The sequence below is a fragment of the Salvelinus sp. IW2-2015 genome, linkage group LG9 (genome assembly GCF_002910315.2).
Source record: "Salvelinus sp. IW2-2015 linkage group LG9, ASM291031v2, whole genome shotgun sequence".
Classification (NCBI taxonomy): Eukaryota; Metazoa; Chordata; class Actinopteri; order Salmoniformes; family Salmonidae; genus Salvelinus; species Salvelinus sp. IW2-2015.
Window position 1 is genome coordinate 4,312,877 of NC_036849.1, and position 9,724 is coordinate 4,322,600.

At 40.2% G+C, this 9,724-nt stretch overlaps 1 long non-coding RNA gene across 1 annotated transcript; it reads left to right on the plus strand.

Annotated features, from left to right (window-relative positions):
• The first annotated feature begins 208 nt into the window (after positions 1 to 208).
• LOC139028194 (uncharacterized) lies at positions 209 to 9,414 on the plus strand. The gene is made up of 3 exons (XR_011480379.1): positions 209 to 301; positions 8,047 to 8,093; positions 8,827 to 9,414. It is a non-coding gene; the product is annotated as an uncharacterized lncRNA (long non-coding RNA).
• Positions 9,415 to 9,724: the final 310 nt, after the last annotated feature.

The window sequence follows — 9,724 nt, forward strand, 5'->3', positions numbered from 1 at the left end:
GATTAACTTTCAACAAGAAGTTAAAGGTAGACTCAGTGATATCATATACAGTAGGTGTATGAGGTAAACAGAATAGTGTGTCAATTTCCGCAGAGAGAGCGTTGAAGCGCGAGGCTAAACTTCTCAGCTGTCTTGGTCCTGTATCTACCAAGCTCTAACAGCATAAAGCGAACCTATACACATGCACAGATACTGTGTGTGACCAAAGTCTTGCAGCTCGCTCGTCGCATTCTTTGCAGTGCTGCTCGTAGCAACGTCATTTCTCTGAGTCTACCTTTACGTTTCAAACAATCATCATTTGGTGAGTGGCACTGTTTTTTGTAGCTCACTTACAAAGATTATCTGAAACAAATTTGATTCTTTGAAAATAATCTGTGTGAAACATTGTTGCGTTTAAGCTTTTGTCATGACTCTCTCTCCTTGGTGAGGATCAAAGGTGACAGATAAGCTTGGCACATGTTTGAAGATAGCCAGACCCCTCTCTCCCACAGAAGAGGGAAAGGGGGGGCTGTGCCGGTCTTGACATCTTAACACTAAGTCGTACATTTAAGCAGGAGGGAACTTTCCCTCTCTGCCTTTTAGTATCCACCAAAGAAATGCTTTGTCTAGAGATAGTGTGGCCTAAAATCACATGCCAAAAACTCTAACGTCAAAAGCTTGGACATTGGAACAATATTTATAACATAAAGAATGTGTAAAATGGTCGGTGGGGATTTAAAGAACAATCCTGTCAAAGTGTTTATTATTTTGTGATATCATTAAGGATGGTATAACTAAATAACTTTATCTCTGAGGGCGTACACATTCTAGTTGTCAGGTTTGCATCTAAATGCTGTATAAAATATATGATTAAGTATGACAATGTTTTTGAAAAGATAGAAATGTGATTTTAGCCTTTTAAATGGGATTATGGCTATTCATATAAACCTAGGCCCAGTCAGTATCTACGCCCATGTGAGCACAGACATTGTGTCGGTGTGTTGGAATGTTGGAATTGGTTGGAATTTTCGCCTAAAATGACATACCTAAACCTAACTGCCTGTAGCTCAGGACCTGAACCAAGGATATGCATATTCTTGATACCATTTGAAAGGAAAAACCTTGAAGTTTGTGGAAATGTTAAATGAACATAGGAGAATATAGCACATTAAATCTGGTAAAAGATAATGCAAAGAAAAAAACATGCGTTTAATTTTTTTTATCCATCATCTTTGAAATGCAAGAGAAAGACCATTATATCACTTAGGAGTCTAGGCACAATTCAGATGTTGGCCACTAGATGGCAGCAGTGTATGTGCAAAGTTTTAGACTGATCCAATGAACCATTGCATTACTGTTCAAAATGTTGTATCAAGTCTGCCCAAATGTGATGAATTAGTCAATTGATACATTTTCAAGGACATAACTATAGAGAACATACAAAAGTTATATGGTAATAAAACATTTAAGTTAACACACTCCCAGGAATTTATGGATAATTAGCTTCCTTACAGAAAAGGGAGGGGGCAGACACAGCAGGGGTTCAAACTGTAGAACCCAGTTCCTACATTTCAATATAAAAATAGATTTTATCAAACAAAACTATACTACACTTTATCTCTGGGACCCTCAGGATGACAAATCAGAGCAAGATGTAAGTACATTATTTACCTTCAACTGAATGTAAGTACATTATTTACCTTCATAGGTGAATGTATCAATGTATCAAAATGTATCAGTTGCTGTGATAAAAGTTTGTTGTTGTTGTGCACTCTCCTCAAACAATAGCATGGTATTTTTTCACTGTAATAGCTACTGTACATTGGATAGTGCAGTTAGATTAACAAGAATGTCTATGTCTATGTCCTGGGAAATGTTCTTGTTACTTACGACGTCACGCTAATCACATTAGTGCATGTTAGCTCAACCTTCCCGCAGGGGGACACCGATCCCGTAGAGGTTAAAACTTCTTATGGCTGCAATCCCGTTAACGGGATGATATGACAACAGCCAGTGAAAGTGCAGGGCGCCAAATTCAAACAACAGAAATCTCATGATTAAAATTCCTCAAACATACATGTATTTTATACCATTTTAAAGGTAATCTTGTTGTTAATCCCACCAAAGTGTCCGATTTCAAATAGGCTTTACAGCGAAAGCACCACAAACGATTATGTTAGGTCACCGCAAAATCACAGAAAAACTGTCATTTTCCCAGCCAAAGACAGGAGTCACAAAAAGCAGAAATAGAGATACAATTAATCACTAACCTTTGATGATCTTCATCAGATGACACTCATAGGACTTCATGTTACACAATACATATATGTCTTGTTCGATTAAGTTAATATTTATATCCAAAAACCTCAGTTTACATTGGCGCCATGTTCAGAAATGCCTCCAAAATATCCGGAGAAATTGCAGAGCCACGTCAAATAACATCAATTCTCATCATAAACTTTGATGAAAGATACATGTTTTACATAGAATTAAAGATACACTTGTTCTTAATGCAACAGCTGTGTCAGATTTCAAAAAGCTTTACGGCAAAAGTACAATATTCAATAATCTGAGAACAGCGTTCAGCCACAAAAGGAAGCCATACAGTTACCCGCCAAATTGTGCAGTCAACAAAACTCATAAAAAGTATTATAAATCTTCACTTACCTTTGCTGATCTTCATCGGAATGCACTCCCAGGACTCCCACTTCCACAAGAAATGTTTGTTTTGTTCGGTGATGATGTTCCATCATTTATGTCCAAATAGCTATTTTTGTTAGCGTGTTTGGTTAACAAATCCAAAGTCAGGAAGCACGTTCACTAAAAGCAGACGAAATGTCAAAAAGTTCCGTACAGTCAGTAGAAACATGTCAAACGATGTATTGAATCAATCTTTAGAATGTTTTTAACATAAATCTTCAGTAACGTTCCAACTGGAGAATTACATTGACTTAAGATGTGCGATGGAACAGAGCTCCCTCTCATGTGAACGTGCATGATAGACCTGACTAATTCCTGTCTCCTTCGGCCCCACTTCACAGTAGAGGCTTCAGACAAGGTTCTACAGACTGTTGACATCTAGTGGAAGCCGTAGGAAGTGCAAACTCATTCATATCCCACTGTGTATTCAATAGGGTCCTCAGAATTCCCACTTCCTGTTTGGATTTTCTTCTCAGGTTTTTGCCTGCCATATGAGTTATGTTATACTCACAGACATCATTCAAACAGTTTTAGAAACTTCAGAGTGTTTTCTATCCATTACAAATAATAATATGCATATATTAGCAACTGGGACTGAGGAGCTGGCGGTTTACTATGTGCACATCTGGGCACCTTTCATCCAAGCTACTCAATACTGCCGCTGCAGCCATAAGAAGTTTTCATGCAAAGAAATTGCTTTCAGTGAAACATTTTCAATGCGATTGCAATGAAACGCCTTCTTCAACTGCCTGCAATTTTTCTATCTTTGGTCACGTTACCCTGGCCTTTGCTTTCGCTGCTTGTTTTTGGCACATTCATTACATGTGGGCTGGGTTTAGAGGCAGGTGGAGATAATGCGTCTCCGTTGGTCAACCAGTTTTGGAGTGACAGTTCAGCCTCATCCATTGATCAAGTTTGTTCACATCTTCTCCGAAGGCCCTACATGTGAGCACCATGAGAGCACCGTGGCTAGCCACCGGCAAAGTGGCTCTTTGCAGCCTTAGGTATATTAGAAACATGTCTAAACAACACAGTTTAAAAGTATAATGTTTTTTGTATTAATATACATTTTACGGTTATGACGGGAAAATATTTGAGCCAGCTAGCCAGGATAACTATGAACTAGCTATGAATAAATAGCTAGGTTAGTATGAGCCACACGTGTATGTGTGTGTGAGAGCGATAGATCAAACATTCCATGAAAATAACATTCTAGCTAATTCAGTAGTCATAGAAATCTTTGTGCCTGCTTGGCACCCATGAAAATACTCAGCAATGTTCTCTCCTGCAAGGACAAAGAAGACAACAGCTATTTGAGAGAATGAGAACAAGGCTGAGCACAGTAGTCGCCAATGACCCAGTAGACCTTGAGTACCTGAACTTTGTTTATTTGCAAGAATTTACATTGGCAAGAGCAGCTAGAGACCACATTGACACATCACACCTACTCAGCCGTCCGGTCACCCAGATGACAGGAAATCCTCCACATCCCTCAGAAGCTGTCACAGTAATTTGGTGTAATCATGGGAGGCCACGCCTCGACATGGAATATGAGATAATGTGCTTGATTAGCAGGTAGCCTACTGGTTAAGAGTGTTGGGCCAGTAAACGAAAGGTTGCTGGTTTGAATCCCGGAGTCAACTAGGTGAAAAATCTGTCAATATGCCCTTGAGCAAGGCACTTAACCCTAATTTTAAATGTTTTTTATTTAACCAGGCAAGTCAGTTAAGAACAAAATCTTATTTACAATGACAGCCTACCCCGGCCAAACCCACCCCTAACCTGGACGATGCTGAGATAATTGTGCGCCACCCTATGGGACTCCCAATCATGGCCGGTTGTAATACAGCCCGGGATCAAACCAGGGTATGTAGTGATGGCTCTAGCACTGAGATGCAATGCCTTAGACCGCTGCGCCACTCGGGAGTAATTGCTCCTGTAAGTCGATTTGGATAAGAGTGTCTGCTAAATTACTCAAATGTAAATGTGTGAGGTCCATCAAAGCCAGGATGCCCTATGCTGGGTACAGACTGGTGAATCTTGTAGCAATGGGAAACCGTGTACAACGGCATCAAGTGAAATCATCCATGCATTGGGTGGATGGAGCCAAAATGTTGTCAAGAATGATCCAAGTTGATTGTGTTGCTCACAGAACTTATTCTGTCCCTGCTCCATTGTCTCTGGTCCACATACACAGAGTGTACAAAACATTAGGAACACCTGCTCTTTCCATGACATAAACTAAAATTTGAATCCAAGAGAAAGCTATGATCCCTTATTGATGTCACCTGTTAAATCCACTGCAATCAACGTAGATGAAGGGGAGGAGTCAGGTTAAATAAGGATTTTTAAGCCTTGGCACAATTGAGACATGGATTGTGTATGTGTGCCATTCCGAGGGTGAATGGGCAAAACAAAAGATTTACATTGCCTTTGAATCAAATCAAATCAAATTTTATTTGTCACATGCGTCGAATACAACAGGTCCTTACTTATAAGCCCTTAACCAGCAATGCAGTTCAAGAAATAGAGTTAAGAAAATGTTTACTAAATAATCTAAAGTAAAAAAAAAAGACATAACAATAACGAGATTATATACAGGGGATACAGGTTAGTCGACGTAATTTGTAAAGTGACTACGCAGAGATAATAAACAGCAAGTAGCAGTAGTGTAAAAGTCCGGATGGCCATTTCATTAGATGTTCAGCAGTCTTATGGCTTGGGGGTAGAAGTTGTTAAGGTTCCTTTTGCTCATAGACTTGGCGCTCCGGTACCGCTTGCCGTGCGGTAGCAGAGAGAGCAGTCTATGACTTGGGTGACTGGAGTCTTTGACAATATTTTGGGCCTTCCTCTGACACCGCTTACTATATAGGTCCTGGATGGCAGGAAGCTAGGCCCCGGTGATGTATTGGGCCATACGTACTACCCTCTGTAGTGCCTTACGTTCTGATGCCGAGCAGTTGCCATACCAGACGGTGATGCAACCTTTCAGGATGCTCTCAATGGTGCAGCTGTAGAACTTTTTGAGGATCTGGGGACCCATGCCAAATCTTTTCAGTCTCTTGAGGGGTAAAATGTGTTGTCGTCCTCTCTTCACAACTGTCTTGGTGTGTTTGGACCATGATAGTTCGTTGGTGATGTTGACACCAGGGATCTTGAAGCTGGTACAATGGAGGCTTCTCAGAGGAGGACCATCCTCCTCAGTGAATTTCATTAAAATTGTAAAACATTTAAAACAGCTAGTTAGCACTGCAATATATAAAATGTGGTGAGTAGTTGACTCAAAGAGAGAGAAAGGCATTAGTTGAACAGTTAACAAATACATTTCTTCCAAAACGAAGGCGAAGCAAGAGAGAAATAGTTCATTTATTTTCACTTTCAATTTCACTTACTTAGCTAGCAAATGCAGCTAGATAGCTAGTTTAGCCCACTGAAACACCCTGCTCAAGGGATTCTATGTTAGTCAGCTGGCTATGACTTTCCAACACAACACTGGAATTCTTCCAAGTCAAGGTAAGCTTTTGGTATTAGAAAACAGAAAGGAAAATGCCGCACACTGCTGCTCATGCTCCTAGGTGCTATTTATTTACAACAACGTTTCAACCCTGAGGTCTTCATCAGGCATCCATATCCCAGGTGGGGGTGGAAAGTCCTATATATAGGGGCAGTTCTCAGTGACATCACTTCCTGAAACAGGAGGTAAAAAATGTATAACATAGTTTCACAATAATAACATTCAATGTATTAAAATATATGATCATACACAGGGAATGTGAATAATATTTACAGTGATATACATACACATACAATATTCAATTAGTATAAAAAAAACACAATTTGCACTTATTGAAACTATAAAAACAGTTTCAAGTCAAACTCCTCGTTAAGGCCGAGAGGAGACAGTGTGTTGAGCCTGTGGATCCAGAAAGATTCCCTTTGAAGAAGTTTCCTCTCAATGTTCCAATCCCTGCGTGACATCCTGACCATTTCTATTCCAATGTATCTCAGAGAACTAATAGGATGTCCAGCTTGTACAAAATGAGCAGCAACCAGATTTTTTGTCTCACCTGTCTGTATATTGCTGCGATGCTCACTGATCCATGCCTTAAGGCTTCTACGGGTTTTCCCTATGTAAGACAGACCACGTTTTCCTTTCTGTTTTCCATGAGTTTGCCTACAACTCCAGCACCTGCGGAAAATACCTGGATGTGCGTATGTTCTTCAGCTTTTGTACAAGCTTTTGGTATTACTCATTTATTGCCACCGGGGCAGGCCCGGTGTAACTGCTTACTGACGTTAGGTCATGATTGTAGCGGGTTTACTACCACATTAGTTATATTAGCTATGCTGAATGTGACGTTACTTTAGCTAATATGGTGACAAAGATGTAGGCTGTGTGTAGCAGTTTGGCTTGGAAAGGTGTTTCGCCTGGTCACATACAGCTGACGTGTTGTGCACTGAAGTCCACAAGCGAAGGGAAGAGGTGAGATGAGGAGAAAACATAGATGCAAGAAGGAATACAACGTTCTGCTATGAAAGTGAACTGTGTTTACACGTGATCAGGGGTGTATTCATTCCGCCAATTCTGTTGAAAAATGTTTCTAAAATGAAGCAAACGGAACAAAATGGGTATAAACATACCTGAATTTGTCCAATAGAAACTCTTGTTTGCAACTGTTGGACTAATGATTAAACCCTATATCAGCTAGATGCAGGCAAGTGTGTCACTGTCTGTCACCTCAAATTTGTCTCTCGACCTGTGTGCACCTACATTGTAAACTTTCATTCATAGGCTAGGTTGTAGCAACCTCATGATGGGTATAGAGAAAGTAGTAGCCTAAACCTATCGCTGTTACATTGAACTGAGTGAATGGAATATGAATGACAGTCATCCAATATGCTGTAATAGAAATAAGGCCATGAAAAAAAGGTGTCCTCCCTCATTTTAAACGGCACTGAAGGCCACTGGTATTGTATTAGGTGCCAGGCGCACCGGTTTGAGGGTGTCAAGAACTGCAACGCTGCTGGGGTTTTCACACTCAACAGTTTCCTTCGTGTATCAAGAATGGTCCACCACCCAAAGGACATCCAGCCAACTTGACACAACGGTGGAAAGCATTGGAGTCAACATGGGCCAACATCCCTGTGAAACGCTTTCACACCTTGTAGAGTCCATGCCCCATCGAATTGAGGCTGTTCTGAGCCCAAAAGGGGGTGCAACTCAATATAATATAATGTTTTGTACACTAAGTGTAGACACCAACCATAAACTGATCAGGGTAGGGTTACCCTGAGGGTTACCCCCCCCACCATAGGCTGAATCTTGTTTTCCCAACTTTCACTTGAATTTGATATTTCTCTTCTTAGATTCAACATTGTTATATTCGGGGGGAATCAAGGCTTTCTCTAGGAGGGTAAGTATAAGTAATCTGTTATGAATGAAATGTCAACCAAACCTGGTTGCTTCTTATTGTCTAGATCCTGTATCTCAACACTGCTGCCAACAACGACTTTGTACCAGCAGTCCAGGATTGCAAGAATATATGAATTGAATGAACTTCATTCAATGTTGGTATCGAAGTATATTGGATATGTTACTTTTTTGTCCACATAATGACATTGAATGATGAAAGATGCTTAAAACAGCTAAATGGTCACTTGTCTTTGTCAGAGTATATGTATACATTGCTCGTTGCTTGATTACTGTACGAGGAAAAGGTTGTGGCAGCTTTATTGCAGGGAAAAGTGTCTATAACCAGAGGTATTTATAATGTTATTTCCATGAATGTGCTAAATGCCCACCAGCATTTTTATCTGCAGTCACATTGTGATGCTTCAAACTCCAGTGTTGGAGCCTGATGATGTGGAGTTATAACTGGTCAAAACTGATGGTGCAAACAAAATATAATTGATGTCTGGCCTTCATTTTAGTGGTGGTTCTCCTCACCAGGACTTTAAGCAACTGCTCCTTCCATAACGGCTTGAGTAACTCCATCTGAAAATGTGAAAGTCAACAACCTGTTGGAAACCCTGCAGAGATTCACACACAAGTGCTACAATGGAGACTGAGGCTAGACTCTTTTGGTATCCAGTCAGATAAGTTGGCACAAAGATATGTGAATCATGTTACTTTGTCTGTCTTTCCAGATTCAGCAAATGGAGCACCTTTACCAGGATGTCCCCCCCTGCAGACCCAGAGCATGGAGTGGTGGTGCCAGACTCTCTCACCACAACCTGGCAGACCTCCAGGAGGCCCCACCATGGTGTCCACAACATTTGGACGTGATGCCTACATGCAGACACTTGAACTGGCAAAAAGATTATCTTGATAACTGTAGTGAGTGCTGAGGAGCTAAGCTGTACTACAGCAGAATGATGATAACGTCAAGCTACATTTATCATGAATCTTTGCATATTTTACATGGACATAGTTTGTTTTGCCTGATTTAGCTTGTCATAGCACCACCATATGTGACTGTAGGGTATACATTAAACTGGCAGTAGATGTCAATTTGCCAGCGTTATTTGGTGATAATGGCTGTTTACACAGGCAACCCAATTCTGATTTTTACCCAATTATTTTTTTCACTATCAGAATCTGTCTAAACACAGTCAAAGAAATTCAATGTTTTAGATTGAAACTAATTTTAAAGAGCAGGGATACATTGCACTGCTCTGGTAAATGTAATGTATGACGCTAAAGATGCAGATTTTAGTAAATTATTGAGAACTTTCTATTGTGCAGTGATCATTTTGAATCTACTCTTAATCAGTCACTACAACAATGGCCTATTGTAGAATATTTAAGTTTGTTTGTGCCCCAGCAGAGACAGGATGTTATCTAGCCTCTACAAATTAATTTAACCTTTTAGATTACACAAAATAATATTATGGATAAGAGGGATTGCTTGGTCTTAAATCAACACTCCTACTCTTAATGCTGGTTCTCCACAAGGAAAACTTTGCCGAACCAGGCAGAACTACAACTCTGGGGAACAAGCAGAATGAAGCTGAAAATATTCGGATAAATGTCCTGATATTGCTT